The sequence below is a fragment of the Melospiza georgiana genome, chromosome 9 (assembly GCF_028018845.1).
Source record: "Melospiza georgiana isolate bMelGeo1 chromosome 9, bMelGeo1.pri, whole genome shotgun sequence".
Taxonomy (NCBI): domain Eukaryota; kingdom Metazoa; phylum Chordata; class Aves; order Passeriformes; family Passerellidae; genus Melospiza; species Melospiza georgiana.
Genome location: NC_080438.1, coordinates 8,769,281 through 8,786,361, shown reverse-complemented (window position 1 = coordinate 8,786,361; position 17,081 = coordinate 8,769,281). Strand labels below are relative to the sequence as shown.

The following is a 17,081-nucleotide window of genomic DNA, read 5'->3' as shown; positions in this document are numbered from 1 at the left end:
CTTTTTTCTGTGGTATTTTATTATGGGACAAGATGATTAGGATATGGAGGTCATCAGCCTTGTGACTTGAGTACATGCATTCTAAATTCAAGGTGGAAAGAAGGCACACTATTGCTTTGGGGAGTTAATATTCCTGGATGTAAGGTTTCCTCTTCTGGAGTACGTTCAGTGTAAGTCTTTAAAGCACTATTTTATTTTTTTACTTTGAGAAGTAATATAAGGAAAAAGGGGATGGAAGATTATTGTTGATGACAACGTTGCTGTGTCCCACAGACCAAAGGAAATACCTGGGGAATGGGGTTCACTGGGTGTCCTGCAGGCAGCATGTGAGCTGTGAACAGGTTGTTTTGGTATGGATAGTAACATTGCAACAATATACACTGCTTGAATTATTCACTGTCAGTGTATGTGTGTTTGTTTAGAAACTTCCAGTTTCTTCCTAAAAGACTTGAATAAGAAAGGAAAAAGATACAAAATATTCTGTTACTTGTGGTTCTTTGTATATATTGCATATATATTTATATAAACAGGATAAAATTTTGGCTGAAGAAGTAAAACAGTGGGCTCTTCACTGTTGGAAGGATCTCAAGTCATTGCCATGGCTGGAAAGGTAAGCTTGGTTTTAGAAAAACTTGAGATCCTTATCTGTGGATATCAATTTTGTACAAAATTAATCAGGTTAATGAGAACATAAACCCTTCTGAGAGTTTCTTACTTTAGTAATTCACTGCAGCCTTATTGTCCAAGGACGTGGAAAGACTCTTACAGTGGAAGAGACATGTCTCTGCTTTTAAAATTACACTTGAAACTCCATTTCAACCTGTTGAAAATACTGTCTTTTTAAGTGGCAGCCTGATGACTCCTGCTGTACCCTGTCATCCTTGAAGAATTTTGCAATTGGATATTAGATGTCAACTTAAATTTGTACTGAAGTCATTTCATTCTCTCTTACTGATGCACTTGGGCACAAAAGGAAAAGGAATTTTGCTGAAGCAGATGATTATTTTTGCAATTATCAACAAATTTTAGTAGTAATTGTTTAAGAAATTAGGAAACATATTGCAAGCAATCTTTCTGGATTTGTCATCAGACAAAAAAAAGGATGGATGTCAAGATGAAATTTTAACAAATTTGTGACTGTAGTGAAAAATGCTTAGTTTTTTAAAAAGGCTGTTTAATGCAGAAGTAGAACATTTCAAAACTAGTGTTTTCTGTTGCATTATGAATCTTTCTGATCAAACTTGTGGCAAATTTTTTACTTTTTTTGCAAAATTCATAGAACCATTTTTTCAAAATGTGTGTCTTGGCTTTAAAGGCCGTTATTTGTATATTAGGATAGGGTCACGTGAATGCAGAGCTGGCCAGGAAGCTGATCCTGGCTAGGCTGGGATACACTTCATTTTCTCCTTGGTAGCTGGTGCAGTGCTGTGTTTTGGATGGAGAGAAAAGTGTTGGTAACACACTGATGTTTTCAGTGGTTGCTAAGCCTCCCACAGGGCCACAGTCTCCTCTCAGGCATCCCCCTCCTCTGGCATGGGGCTCCTCCATGGCCTGTGAGTGGAATGCTGCATCCCTATAGACCTCCATGGCCTGTGGGTGGAACACTGCATCCCTGGGGACCTCCATGGCCTGTGAGTGGAATGCTGCATCCCTGGGGACCTCCATGGCCTGTGAGTGGAATGCTGCATCCCTGTGGACCTCCATGGCCTGTGGGTGGAACACTGCATCCCTGTGGACCTCCATGGCCTGTGAGTGGAATGCTGCATCCCTGTGGACCTCCATGGCCTGTGGGTGCAATGCTGCATCCCTGTGGACCTCCATGGCCTGTGGGTGGAATGCTGCATCCCTATAGACCTCCATGGCCTGTGGGTGGAACACTGCATCCCTGTGGACCTCCATGGCCTGCAGGGGCACAGCTGCCTCACCATGGTCTTCTCCACAGGCTGCAAAGCAATCTCAGTTCCAGCTCCTGGAACGCCTCCTGCCTCTCCTTTTTCACTGCCCCTTGATGTCTGCTGTTCCTCTCACATATTCTCACCTTGCTTTTCTCTAGTCACGATTACAATTGCACAATTTCCTTTTCTTTATTCTTAAATCTGCTATCACAGAGGCATCATCAACATTTTGAACTGACCCAGCCTTGGCCAGCATCTCCATCTTTGGAGCTACCAGGGATTGGTTTTGCCAGACATGGAGGAAGCTTCCAGCAGCTTCTCACAGAAGCCACCCCTATAGCCCCCATGCTACCAAAACCTAGGCCATGCAAACCCAGTACAACTGGTTTCAGCCTCTGCCTCCCAAACCTTGTGAGTTTTAGCAGCTACACCTGAGAGATCAGTGAATGACCCTGTTTGCCCTAAACTGCTTTTCAGTGTTTGACTCATCAATGTAGGGTAGAAACAGTTTTATCTTGTCTATTAATTATGCAAATAAGTGCATACATGCCCGTGTGCTTCCTGTGGAAGGAAGTCCAAGGAGAGGGTGGGGTTTGTGTATGAAAATACAGGACACTCCTTTTCTTGCCTTTTTTCTTTTCCCAGAGCACTATGTTAATGGAAACAATGATAAGAAAAACAGCTGCCTGGGAGAGTCTGTAATAAACTGCCACCTGAACAACCTTCTGATATGGAATTGCTGAAGTCAAAGTACATTCAAGTTACAATGACTAAGGACTTCAGAAGGAAGGTAAGTTATTTTATGGCTCATGTTTTTCATGCAGGTAACACATGTCTGTCTAGCAAAGCCACAGAAACACTGGGGAGAAACAGACTGGAGCTATGTGGCCTTATGTACAAGAACAAGAAGCTTCCCTAACAGCAGAAAGTGTGCTTGTCAAAATAGCTGGCATTTGTTGACAGGCTAGGACTTGTGCGTTCCATGTGCCTCAATGCGCACATAAAAAGAATCGATTCATCTCTGAGAAATTGGTGACACTTGCTAAAAATAAATGAGTTTAATATCTCCAAAATGTATACACAATGTAAGCTCTATCTGTGCTCACAGGATGTTCTGATCTTTTCACTGATTTTTACTTTAGTAATTCTAACAGTAGCTTATATAGACAAACAACATCAAAAATAGCTAACTCACCAAACCACAAATACTATCTCTCTCTGTCTGGTAATAAGAGCCAATTCCAGGATTACTAACTTTCACTCAACTTACACATTTCCTTCAGTGATTTTCCTTTTTCTTCTTCTGTAAATGCTGCTTCTTTCACCTGCTAGACTCAAAGAAGAGTAGGGAACATTATGACATGTCAGATTATAAAAGCCTTCAAGAAAGCTTGAAAAAATCTTTTATAAACAATAAAAAGATAGCAACTTCTTTTTAGCCTTACCAGTCCCTCATTTTCTCCCAGTTTTATAGTACATGAGTAAACCTGCCAGAAAAGAACAAAAATTACATTGTTAATTTAGGTGGTTTTCAGCTTTATACACACACACACACACACACACACACACACACTGGCTTTCTTATAAAATATAATTGCCTTGATTGTTTATCATCCCAACATAGATGTTACCTTCCTAAGCCCATTAAGAGGCTGCTGTAAAATGTGGTGCAGCAATGCTATGAAGGAAAAGAACAAATTTCAACCAAAGTACCACTGGAGCAAAGAAAGGAAATAAGGAAATACTTCTGCTTTTCTGTTGAGACAGAATAGAAAAGGAAATACAACAAGGAAGTCAAGTGGAAGATAAAGAGGTGGCAGCATATGGCACTTGGCAGAGGCTCCTGCCCCTGCCAAGGGGACTCAGAAGCCAAGGAGATGGTTACTTCAGCAGAGGGCACTGGAGTGACAAGGATGTGGTGTGCTGCTGCCTCTGCCTTGCTCTGCCTAGTGGAACTACAGACTTGCTTTGCTGCAAATTCTTCTACTTTCTGTTGTTTCAAAATTTTTATCCCAAAATGAGAGGAGATGTGCTGAATGACACTGGAAGCTCTGGGGTTGGAGCAAAGCAGGCAATGACATATAAGCAGAAAAGGCAGTAAGGAGGAGAATCTGGTACTCCTGAACCAGCATTCTGCATCCCACAACACCGGTGGGACAAGGAGGATGATGAGATGGGATGCTTAAGGAAGTGAAACCTCTAATGAGAAATCACCAAAACAAAGTTTCTTACCCTTCTAATAATTACTTCTTTTTCCACAGCAGCTGCAGTCAGGGGGCATATTTACATAGACCTTTGCATTCCAAGTAGGCTGAAAACACAAACATTAATAATTGTATTGGTATTCTGCAAATTTATTATGAACAGCATCAAAGAACTGCAAAAAAATTTTTAAACAAATCTGATGTTTGGTGGGTTATATAGTATTATTTATTTGTGCAAATTGTGAATTTGTGAATGCTTGGGAGAGAATCTTTCAAGGAGGAGCACTCATGTTACACATGTGGACTTCACGTTCCTTTAGATCCTCCAGGCTTCTTTTATACATGGGAAATGGAAGCCTTGTGTGTTATGTTGGAGACACATGTCCACAGTGTAAGGCTGCATTTTGAAATTGTATTATTTAAAATAAGCAAATAAAACTAGCTCCAATAGTTGCATCTGCATCCCATGGGCTTGGATGACATTTAGCATGCTCTCTAATGAACATTGGATTTTTTTTCAATGATTGTTGGATGGATACAGTCTTCTGCTTTTGTCAGTGGAATTTTATAAAAGTGCAGGAATTTAGGTTTTGTTAACGTGAGGGTCAATTTTTTTAACATGATGGTCAAGCATATACAAGTGCTAAGGATTTTCTTTTTTATTGTCTGTGGTTTAGAATTTTCACTGTGTGAAATAACAAGGACATGCTTGCAGCCACCTGGAGAAGTATTTCATTCTTCCATTCTGGTATCACAGGTTTCAAAATGAGAATTTTTCCTCTATCAGCTTTACAAGTCACATTGCTAACTAAAATAGCAAACTGAAACACTGCCAAGACATTTAAAAAATACACATTTCTTTTTATAAAGACAGCTATCCTGGTACCACAGTTCTAGAGCAGTTTTATATGGAAGGAGTAATATAAAAAATTGAATGGTGAGATGATACCATTTGACAGTTACATTGGTATTTTAGGTATTTCTCTCCGTCATAGAGGCTAAAATGGGGAGTAATTTTTAATTTGAGGAACATTACTAGTGTGGCCACAAATGTCACATTTTAGAACCATGCCTACACACTATCCCCTTTTGGATGGGAAAAAGGAGAGAAAGATTTGAAAATTGAGACTATATGCGGTAGAATAAAAACTAATTCCTGTGGGCTTTTAAGAACATAAAAGAAAGAACAACGTAAATAAGTGGAGATGAATTCTAGCTGATTTAATGATAAGCTGAAATGATATTTGAAAACAGTAATCCTAAAGGCAAATAACACGTTGTGTTTCATGCTGAAAGCAGTGTGTCACGCAGGGAGAAATGCTGCGTAACCGGGGAAGGCAGCCACTAAAAATAACCCAACTTATCTAGTGCCACCAGATCCCAACAAGAGAACCAGCTCATCTGCACATGTCTCAACTTTCAGAAAACATAACAAAGAATAAACATCAGAAAAGCCTGACTCTGATGGAAGTGTAAAGTGGGGTTTGAGAATTGAAGTGCTCATCTGTGCAGTGTTACATAATAAGAACAATAAGGTGATTTCATATCCTACTTCTTTAAATTTCCACCATGTATTACTGTGGTAACCTATGCTACTGAAAATTGTTGTTAGCATGTTCCTAGTGGCAATGCAAGTAAATGTTGAGGGAAAACATAAACTACGTGAAAAATGAAGCCTTTCCACAATACAGGAACAAAAACCAAAGTGGTAGAAGTCCCCAGACTGGAGTATTGAAACCCAGACTGAACAGAACATCAGAACACTGTACAGTCACTTGCTAGAAATAACAGGATTCAGGCCCTGACCATTTCTAGCTTCTGTGACATTAAACCAAGGTTGCAAAGAACACCTTCCATTTTAGCTATTCCTAATGCCATCTTCTGCTTCCAATCAGGGCACTGACAACTCCAACAAGGTTCACATTTCTACTGTAACATTTAAGGAGGAGTCTGCAAAAGATGGCAATTGTTGATTGAGAGATTTCTGTGGTTGGAAGCACCTTAAAGCTCATCTTATTCCAAATCCTGCCACAGGCAGGGACAACTTCTACTAGACCAGGCTGCTCCAAGCCCTGTCCAGTCCAGCCTTGGACATTTCCAATTTACACTTATTTTCTAGCTCATAGTAAAGCTCTTGCTAAGTCAAAGATGCTCTTTGTAAATAACCTAATCTTCTGTGTTCGTAAGATCTCGATACCTGTGACTGTGGCTAGAAAACTACATTTTCAGAAATTAATAGCTTTTCTTAATACTATTTTATTTAAACACTGATCCTTGATAGCTTTTCTTAATACTCTTTTATTTAAACACTGATCCTTGATAAGTATTAAGCTTGTTTTGGTGGAAAAGCTAAATAATAGAGATTATTTCTTTAGTAAAACAGATAGAAATAACACTTTTAGTTACTAGCACCACATTTCTTGTAAAGTTAATGAAAATCTGTCTATGGTCAGTACAAGAGTCAGAAACAAGAACTGAAGAATAACCTTGCCCTATGTAGTTTTTCCCTGTGTGTAGGAATTTCTGTCTTCTGTCTGCATGTCACAACCCAGCTTGCTTTTGCAGGCCTGCTCTCTCGAGTCCCTGGCTCTGGGCAGGGCTACTTCTGACTTGACAATGCCCTATTTATATTGTATTTCCAGGTCATGCAATGCTGCACTAACAGTAATACACTGGGTACTCCTTACAGTGTTATGAAAGGAAAAGAGAAAAGCAGTGATTTCCTACACAGCATCCTGCACAATGGCATCACAGCAGGATTGATCCCACAGAGCCTCTAGCTGGGCATAGGACATGATAAAATAGATGGGCAATAAAATGGGACCACTGAATACTATTTTTGGTCTTTACTTTAAATATAGCTTTCTTAGTATTTTACACCATATTCATGCTCTCATAAACAGGCATCAAGTGGATGTTACCTTGAAATATCCTGATGCTAAGTTATTAGCTCTTGTAACAATTTAAAACAGTCAGTCGGTACGTGTTTAGTAAATGCTGCAAGTCAAGTGATTGCAAGACATCCTATAATTTCTTTTAAAATTTCTTCTGTATCCCAACTAGTTCTGACTGTGATACAGGAAAGCTTGGAGGGTCCCCAGACATCTTACCTGTGGTGTTGGTTAAAGCTAAGGATGATGTGTGTCCTGCAGCACACAAAGCTACGGGGGACCTTCTCCAGCACGGAGTCCATCTCTACACCTTCACTTGGGACTGGCGGGCAAAACCCCGAAAGGTTTGCCCTGTACGGCCACGTAAGAGGGAATTCAATTTGCGTTCTTTTTCCCTGAAGTAAGGAAAGTAAACGGCTTGAAGCACTAAGGTGTGATGTATGAGGCAACCGCAGGGTCGCCAACAGAGGTTCCTGAGGGAGAGAAAATGGCGGGCGGGGGCCCTCAGCAAGCTCTCAAAACACAGAGCGCTCCCCGGGAGCCACTCCGAGTGTGAAAAGCCTCGACCTCCACCCCCGAGCCCGCTAACTATGACAAGAGGAGGTGAGGAGGGGGGAAAAAGACCCCACCTGAAAGGAGGAAGGCATCTGACATTGGAGACCGTCCCTGACAGAGCGCGAGGTACCCTGCCCGAGACGGGCGGTAGCTCCCCCGCCCTGCCCTCACGGGCTCCAGGCCGTGACTCGGCTATTTCTCCCCATCCCGTCCCGTTCCGTCCCCGTCGCGTCCCGGTTGCGGGGGAAGGCGGGCGCAGGAAGGGGCGGGTGGTGCCGAGAGGGAGGGAGGGAGGTGGGCGGTGAGAGGAGCAGTCGACGCACAAGATGGCCGCTGCCGGAGTGGCAGCGGGGCGGCGGCGGGCGATGGCGGCGCTGCCCCGGGGCCCGCGTGTACTACTGGAGGAGCAGCAGCAGGGCGCTGTGGCAGCCCCGGTGTGCCGGAGCTGAGGGGGCCGCTGGGCGCTGCAGGAAGCCCGGCCCGCGTGGTGAGTGCGCTGCCTCCGCCGCGGGGTGCGGGGAACAATAGGGCGGGAGCGCTCTGCCCGCCTTGCCGAGGAAGGAGGCGGAGGGGCGGGCGCTGGGACGAGATGATCTCCAGAGGTGCTTTCTACTTCTAACAATTCCGCGACTTTGTGCCTCGCCAGGCCTCAGGCTCCTGCCGGGCTCGATTTCCGAACGCCTCGGCAGGCGGGGAGGGACCGCGGCTCGCTGTGCCCGATGGGGGGGAGGCGGAGAGCGGCTGGGTCCGGCTGGGGGTGGGGAGAGGCGGCATCGCCTCAGGCTGCGGCGGCCGAGGGACAGGCGGCTTTTGTGTGCCCCCTCTGCCTGCTGGTGTTGTTTCCAGGGGCTCTGCCTGCCTCTGCGTGAGAAAACTCGTCCCTGTGTCGCGTTGAACAACAGAGACGGGGGGAAAATAATGACAGAGCCCTACCCGTCCCCGGGACACCTCTCCGCCCTGGGTTGTGGCTCTTTTGTCTGTCGTGCCTGAGGGAAGAGCGAGGTGGCCGCGGCTCCCTGTGCGTGGGGACAAACGATGGTGAAAGCGCACAGGATCTCCCTGACTTGCAGTAGTTTTTCCACCCTGGCATTGTTTGGGCTGTTGGATTACACCCACAGAGTGGGTAGGGTTTCATGCTGGGGGTGCGGTGTTGGTGTAGCTGGGATTTAATTTGCTTTGATGGTTGGGAATGTCCGGGTGTCAGGTTTTGTCTTCAAAAGCCATTGTGAGGTCTGTCTTGTTTTAAAGCAGGGAACTGATGGTGGTTTTGGTTTTTTTCCCGTAGGAATTGGGAATGTTTTGTTTATCTCTGCACGCCTTTTTATCTAGAATGTATCTCTTATTTTTATACATTTTAGTCAAGTATGCGTGACAAATCATTTGTTCCTCCAGCAGAAGCTACGGTTTTCTGTGCTTTTTTTGCCATATTGAAAATGGCTGAAGTGGGGGAAAAAATTAAAAATTTGCAAAAATAATTAACAGATTCAAAGTAACCTGGATTGCAGCTGAGCTGCTTTAATCATTGTAACTGGTGTAGCAATGCTGTCATTTAATGACTCTGCTGAAAGATAAATGCAGCATTTATACTCTATTCACATTATTTGGTTATAGAATTGTGAGATAATACAGGAATACTCTGAGGCAGAAGTTAATGTATTCCTAAACTTATGTTTTCTTGCTTCTTTCAGGCTTATGAGGATGTGGAGGTGGTTAATTTTGTCAGCTATAAATGTCTGTATTGCTGCATTTGAAGTCAATGAAGCTAATATGGGACTTCATGGCTGTATAAATAACCTGTGCTCAGGAGCAGTTGGTACATTATTGCCAGTTTCTGACTTCACCAGAAGCTCCATGCCTTTCTTCAGTGCATTAATACACAATGCTGATAATGAAATTATGGTTCCCACTAACGTAAATAGAAGCGGGCGTTATCAGGCACGTTTTCCTTTCCCAGTGATAGCTTATGGCTTTGCCTTCCTGTCCTGTCTGTCAAAGCAGACAGCCTGACAGGCTGCTTGGAGGGAAATTTAGAAAGGCAGGTACCATCAGAGCAGTCTGTTTTGACAACCAGAGACTTGAGTTTGTCAATCATTTATGAGCAGCAGGAACCTTCCTTGACATAAGTGGGAAGTAACTTGTATGGTTTCTGGTGTTTTGCTGTTCGTTTTTGTGAGGTTTTTTTTGTCAGCTTGTATCCAAACTAGCTTAGTTTAAAATGAAATATTCTATAAATGTCTGATGGGATTGTGGTGTGCTGATAATTTAAACTAATGTTCCAGTGAGCAGATGAACGTATGAATCTGGAAATTGCAGACATTAATAACACAGACTTTAATTTAGGGGCATCTTGAGGCGTGTATTATTATATAAAAGGGCTCATGCTAAAGCAGATGAAGAGAAATGAGCAGGAATGCTTTTGGAAACTTCTGACGTGTTGCCAATGATTCACCAGCAATCTGGGTGGAGCCATTATCAATCTTGTTGAATTAAGCATCACAGAAGTTGAGATTCAGTGAGTGTATATTAAAATAATGCTTTAATTACTTTGTATGGGGCTTAGAAGCCTTGGGTGGCACTGATGCTGGCTTCCTTTCATAGTGATGGCAAAAACTGATATCCCATTTAATGAAGGCCTCTATCTTTTAACTAACCAGTGCTGTAAAAGGTTGTTTCATGATACTTAGGAAATTGACCTTTCCCAGTCTGTAATATGTAGTGATATGAAGGATAATTAGCTTTTTTTTTTTTTTTTTGTAATCTGCATCAAGAATTACAGTTTACATGCTGGATACCTGGGGGAAAAGTGTTCCAGCCATTTGAAAGAACTTGTGGAGTCATAGCTTTCCAAGAGTATGATATGTACAGCTGAGTTAGAAGGAGAGAACTCATCTGCATGTAGGTTCCCAAACTTCTCAAGAAGCTCAGAACAGTGATGCAGAAGCCACTATAAGGTATCTTTTAAGCAGGTGACCTTTATAAAACTTTTTTTTTTTTTTTTTTTTTTTGCAAAGCCTACTCATTTGCAAAGCCTACTCCCACCATGGATTCATTGAGTCATTTTGCAGGTGAAAGTCTGTGTGGTTTTGTGGTGTTTTTCCCACAGCCAGTAAATCAGGTGGTTGCTTGCTGGAGCATCCCAAGTAACATTGCAGGTGGGCCAGAAAAACAAATCTGACATGGCAGATAAAACCTAGGGGAATTAGTAGTGTGAAGTTCATGTCTTGGGCTGTACTAGGTAACAAGTGGGAAACCATCATCTATAATATGCTGCTGTTGTGAAAGATTATTATATAAACACTGCACTGAGTGAAATTTCAGTGTGACCTTCAAGATTCCATGTAGGCTCTGTTACAGTAATGCAGTCTAGGGACTCTGCTAGCTGAGAAAGAAACCACAAATGTTTACTTGGTTATATTACTTTCCTTTCTGAGCACAGGTTCCACAGTGTGCCCAGAATTGGGTGCAGTTCCCCTCACTGAGTCTGACCACTTGTTTTGCTGAAGAAGTGCATCTCTTGATAATTACTTTTTGCATCAGTCTCATTTTCTTCATTACCAGTACTGTTAAAATTGAAATGGTATTCGATTTCCAAGGGCTAAGTGATTTCCTAATGAGGTTTTTTATTTGTAGAAGTGGGTTAATGGGCAAGAAGGTGCAAAAGTCCTGATGGCTTATTATAAATAGATTTTTCTGATATAAAAATAATTTCAGGTTAGAGTGCTTGAGGAAACAGCTTTCCTGTTACTGCATGATAGCAACACATTTGGTGCTATGAGCTGGAGAAGAAAGAGATTTTGGTGATAGAAATAGGAAGAGTTCTAGATAATTTGCTGTGAATGTGTGTTGTCAGAAGCAGTACCAGTCGTGCACTGCTCTGTGTTAGGAAGCGTAGAGGGTGTTTCATGCAGGTGTGGTGGGTGTCCTGGCCTCACACTGAGATTCCTTTCTAATGCAGTGAGCGGGGAGGCAGCTGCAGGGAGGCTGAGGCAAACTGCCAGTGGGCAGAGAGGACTTCTCATAGGCATCAGGGCATATATGCATATACAAAAGGGCCTGGACATCCCATGCAGCCTTTTACATGCAAACATCTGCCCCACATGCTAGGTTAGGTTTTCTTCCCCCAGAAAAAATAAAAAGGTATTTCAGGAATCCTAAAAGTTACATAAGATCTCTCTTTATCACTTGATTGTACAAAGTAGGTAGAGGCCTGTGTAAGCTACAATGTAAGCTACCTTGTTAGAATGAAGACATTTTTAGGAATGTGGATAAAAATCTTCATATGAGAGAGAGATGTGAGGAGGAGAGGGGAAACAAGGGAAGAGGATTGTTTTAACACACAAAAGGATTCTTTTTTTCTTGTTCTGCTACATCAGAAATGGAAGATACACAGTTAAACTGAAAAGTAGTGGAAATGTTGCTGAGGAACAGATCTTTCACTTGCTTCACACAGATTGTGACAGAGTTGCCATGTAATTTGATACAAAGAACACGGAAGAGAGTGTTTGTGTCAGGGAACGTTGTGGTGAGTCGGGAATTCAACATTTCAGAAGCTGGAGGATTTATTGACAGTTATGCCTTCCAGCCATGGTCACTAAAACCACCAGAAGGACATGTTGTTCTTGCCTCTGGCCAATAGACCTCCCTCGCTGGAGATTGCTTGCAAAACCACTTTTTGAAGTATTAATTTTCAATTACTGGTTTTCTGGTGTTTGTGGTGTGCACATTATATTGATCTGAGACAGGACTGCTTCAGCTACAAGACAACTGAAGGAACAAAGTGTTTGGTGTAGCTGAAATGTGCCAGGCTGGGAAAATGAGATCTCACAGGTGGTTCCTTATTTCCTTTAGTTTTTTGTTTTAACAGGGAAAGTCTGGTTGGTCTCATCTCTCTACTATTCCAGATTAATAGGTGTTTTTAAAATTGTCTTATTAAATACTCTTTCAAAGCAGGCTGTTAATCTTAAATAAAAATCTGGACATTTCAAATGTAATTATTTTTCAGAATGCTTCCGTGTTCATTAGATTCTGTCAGGATAAGCTTTGGAAGGTGAGGTGTGGTGGTTTTTAAACCTGTTGTTGTTAACAAAATGCTGGTTGATCACCTGATGGAGCAGGAGCGTTTCTAGCTTGGATCTAAAGGTCTTCTCAGCACTTTTTCCTGAACTCATTTGGAGCAATTACTTTAGTTCAGATAGTGAGCAAGTTGGAAGGGTTTTCAACTCCAACTTTGAACTTCCTTGCTATTTACAAGGGAGACATCTACTATAGTGGCAGGAATCCCACCTCTTTGCTGTGCATTGGAGGTTTTCAGAGACTTGCAACTAAATATTTTTGATTAATTGTGTCAGCCAGTGTTGGTCCCCATCTCAAAATTAGGTGCTACCTTTAGGGCAAAAGGAGTCAGCTTCAGGGAAGGTATTACAATGGGAATTAATTGAAATTCATGCCACAGAGGATGGTCTTAATTACCTGCTTGTTAATAAACCAAGTTCTGTGGAGCACTCCCAGTGTTGGTAGCATTTAACTTTCTCCATTTACTCATAATGGCTTGGCACTCTTCACTTTCTGTAGCAATTGTGTTTGAATTAAGAACTTCTCCCTGTCTTACTACAGTCACTGTGTAATATAAATGCCCTTGGAAAGTGACTGAAATAAAACTTTTACTGTTGACTTACTTTTTCTGTAAGTCACATTCTTTCAGTTTGTTCTCCTTCACCTCCATTCCTTTTGTTACCACTTTAGAATGGAGGTCCTTGAGGTGCTATTTGATGTTAGAATGTACCAACAAATGGAACTGTTAGGATTTCATTATCCAGCTACTCACAGTACAGCAAGATAAAGTGTTTTGTCCTCTGGGGTTTTGGTTTTTTTTCAATTCTGTGCTAAGATATAAGAGCTGAAGGAGAGACCTTGAAATTAATGGAGACCAAATTGTAAAGTAAATTGTAGAAAGTGAGTTTGATTAGCCTATGTGGCATTCCTGAATTGTGGCATGTTGCATAAACATTATTTTATGGCCATTAATGATTCTGGCAGTTATGCAGGCCTAATGATAATTAAAGCTCACCTTTCTGATATAAGCTCTTCTCTGGGAGGCTTAGTAGAAAAAATTTCCCTGCCTTTATAAGTGAACATTATGCTAATGAAATCTTGAACATCTGCTTATGAGTCCACTGAAGCAATCATCTCTGTCTGTGGTGTGTCACAATTTAAAATCCCTGATTCATTGTACAAAAATCAAGCTTGGGTTTTGTGCCACAGATGGAGGTGGTTTGAGGAGATAGGAAATAGCAACATGCAGTCGTGCTTTACAATCTATGTATGGAAGGAAGAGCAGGAATTGTGAAACAAATCTCAGCCTCAACCCTCTACAAATGAAAAATCTTCACAGCTGTGTATGATGTTGCACATGTATTTCTTGAGCTCTGCTGGAACAGTTGTTGACCACAGTGTCCTGGAAGTTGGTTCTGCATGTGTCTGAGGGGCTTCATACCAAATCACCACTACTCCTCTAATGTAAACAGAACTAATTCATCACGTTGCAAAGATCTAGATAATTAGCTGTTGATCATCATACAGAAATTGTCACCAGCCCCTGCATTGTTGTTAATTATTGTATGGGTAGACGAAATCCAGAGTTTTGGAAGCTGGAAAATGGCTTGCTCTTATATGGCAGCTCTGAAGGACAGTAATTCTTGGTCTTGCTTGCTTTGAGGGGATGTGGATTTTGGATCAAAAATAGATGAGAACAGGGCCAAGTCTCATAAATTAGTAAAGCAATGGCAAAGGAAATAGCACTCTGATGTACCTTTCTAGACTTGAAATAACTTTTCTCTAAGGAGTCTTTATCTCTTTGCTTGCTAAAATGCTCTGTTTTCTTTGTAGGATTTTTTTCTCCTGGATGCATGGTTATCTTTACCTCTCCTGTTCTCTTTCATGATCTTTCACTCTCTGGTGTTCTCTATTTTTCTTCTAATTTTTTTTTTTTCATTTAACTTTGTTCTGCTTTGAGCCACTCATCAATTCAGCCAGCTAATGCAGGTAACAGAGATGGCTTTTTGCCTCTGAGTTTCATTGCTTTATGTTCAGAGTTGCAGGATAGGTGGTTTGGATAATGGAGTAACCTTTGGTGCTCTGTGTTCTTAGAGTTTACTGAGGACTGTTGAAACATCACTGCTTCCTCTGGAACTGATGAGAAATTAGGGAGCATTGTTAAATTTGCAAGGAGACATGAAGAAAGATAAAAATAAGTTAGGCTGAACTGGCCTGATGAGATGGTCTGGGTTAGTTAAGCCAAAGGCAGTCAGGCTGTCCTTCCTGTTTTATGAGTCATTCTGCCATTTAATTGTGTTGGAAGGCCTCCTGTAGAATTAATTAAAAAGGAGGCTTTATTAGTGCTGCAAAAACTTGTGGTCAAGTTGAATTTTAGTCTTCTTGTTTAAACCAGGCCTTATGGATAGAAGATTGACACTGTAACTTCTTTGTAAGTGAATCATAACAGTGGAAAGAAAATGTTATTCAGGGCAGTGAGAATTGCTTAAACTTTGGTTGTTTGGAGTAGACCAGACTATTTAAAATGTAACAGTTTGTTGCCAGCTATTGTCAGATTCTACCGAAGGATTGTCTTCTGGACTTGCTAACCTGTGTGTGGATTTTAGTTTCCTGTACTTGTGTGCTGTATTAAATCATGCTAGCTGAATATACCTCTTTCATGCTACCTTTTGATGCTGCTTATCCACTGTTTTGTAGTTTTTACAAAACCAGTTCTTGGTTTGAAGACATCTCACATTGATTCCATCTGGTTTTGTCTCCTGAACGTTTTATTCCATTTAAGGATGCATTTGTGTTAAGAATCTTCAGGGACATGAATAATTTCTGTACACAGAAAAGGTGCTCAAAGTAGGGGTTGGCTGTGTTTAGAAACCCTCTAAATCATCCATCTCTTTTTATAGAAGAGGTTCCCTGTTGATAACAGTGTGAGAGTGGAGGTATGTGGAATAACTTAGTTCTAACTCATGCCAAAATTGGGACACTGAGCTTTTTGGTTTTCCCTTCAGTGATGCTGCTTAAAATTTTACTGGTGGCATAAATTTCTGCTGGAATCCCAGATACTTTTTTTATTAAAATATTAAAGTAAAAGGCTGTGCACAAAGCCCTCAAACACCTTAACAGGGAAGCAAAAAGGCACAGCCCAATTGGTTGCAAATCAAAATAAATTCCTTAAGTTATACTTGTACTAAATTTACCCCTTTTCTCTAGTTATTACTAGACTTAAGACTTATCTTCTCTCTGAGCAGTGTGATTTTTGCAGAATATATTCTTAGTGGGGGGAAACTTGGCAAAATTTGCATCTGTCCTTAATGCATTATGTTCTTTCTCATTTCTGTAGCATTTGCAAAAAGAAAAAAGTACAAATAGCACTAATAAGGTGGCATCAACACTGGCAAGTAACTTTCAGGCTTTTTTTAGCATTCATTCCTTTACCAGGAGTATTGGAAATTTGTCAGTTAAGGCAGAATAACATAAGTGTCAACGTCTGCACTGCAGTTCATAGAAATGCAATATTTCCTGCCTGATTTTCTGTAAATCTGAGGATTGACATGATTTCAGCAAACAGAGATCTATAGTAAGCTTTTCTGGTCACTCCTTTCTCAGTGGAACTTTTCAGTCAAATGTTTCTAACAAAATAGCACTCAGGGGTGGGGTGGGGATGTCTGTGGGTGTGTTTCTCAGGAGAATTCTGTGCTCACAGCAGTTTTTATGTGAGTTTTTAGATTCACTAGACCAGTTGAGAACAGAGCTTGAGCTCTGTCAAGTTGAAGCTTGGCCACGGTGTGGGTGACTTCAGGACATAGCAGGAGGAAAGGCTTCCACAGAAATCCTTGTATTGGCATTTGAGGATGTGATGATGTGGCTGTCACATTAGGCACTACAGGAGAGGAAAGGGGTGTGGAGTCAGGATTACTCACCAGTATTAAAACAGTCACAGGTATATTTGAACTAAAATCTCAATTGGAAAAAAAAACCCCAACCTTCTACAGTGTCTTCCTGTGAGTAATATAGGTATTCATTCACCTGATTAATAGAAATGTGACTTGTTCTTCCCCAGGAGAGGACAAAAGGGGGAAAAGCCCTTGCTCATTTACCAGTTTATATGACAGTAATTGGGAGCTTTTAGCACGGGGAAATGAGTGACAGCAATCCTTTCCTTCAAGCATATCTGATAATTCATTAATGCAATTTCAGAAACTTGGTGGAGCTTTTGAGAAGTGGGAATAGTCAGTGATGTTGATGTAACAAGCTGTTATGTGAGTTGTCGTTACAGAATAAAAATGGACAGTAAGCCTATGGAAATCCAGTGACTGCAGTATGCTAATAAACACATTTAAATACTTTGTTCTTGTAAGGTTTTGCACACTGAATAATTCCCAGTGCAGTTATGAGGGATACACTAGTGCTGTTACAGCTGCCTCTGGCTTACCCATTTTTGGAATTTTCTCTCTTGAATTGTCATTAGGTTTTAGCATACTGTCATT

General features: G+C 41.4%; 1 protein-coding gene across 8 annotated transcripts in view; it reads left to right on the top strand.

Moving 5' to 3' along the window:
* Positions 1 to 7,872: 7,872 nt before the first annotated feature.
* RC3H1 (ring finger and CCCH-type domains 1) overlaps positions 7,873 to 17,081 on the top strand; it is a 73,284-nt gene continuing 64,075 nt past the window's right edge. For all 8 annotated transcript variants that reach the window (XM_058030701.1, XM_058030699.1, XM_058030698.1 and 5 more), the window contains exon 1: positions 7,873 to 8,032. The gene's annotated coding sequence lies outside the window, so the exon portion shown is untranslated. The remainder of the gene's footprint in view (positions 8,033 to 17,081) is intronic.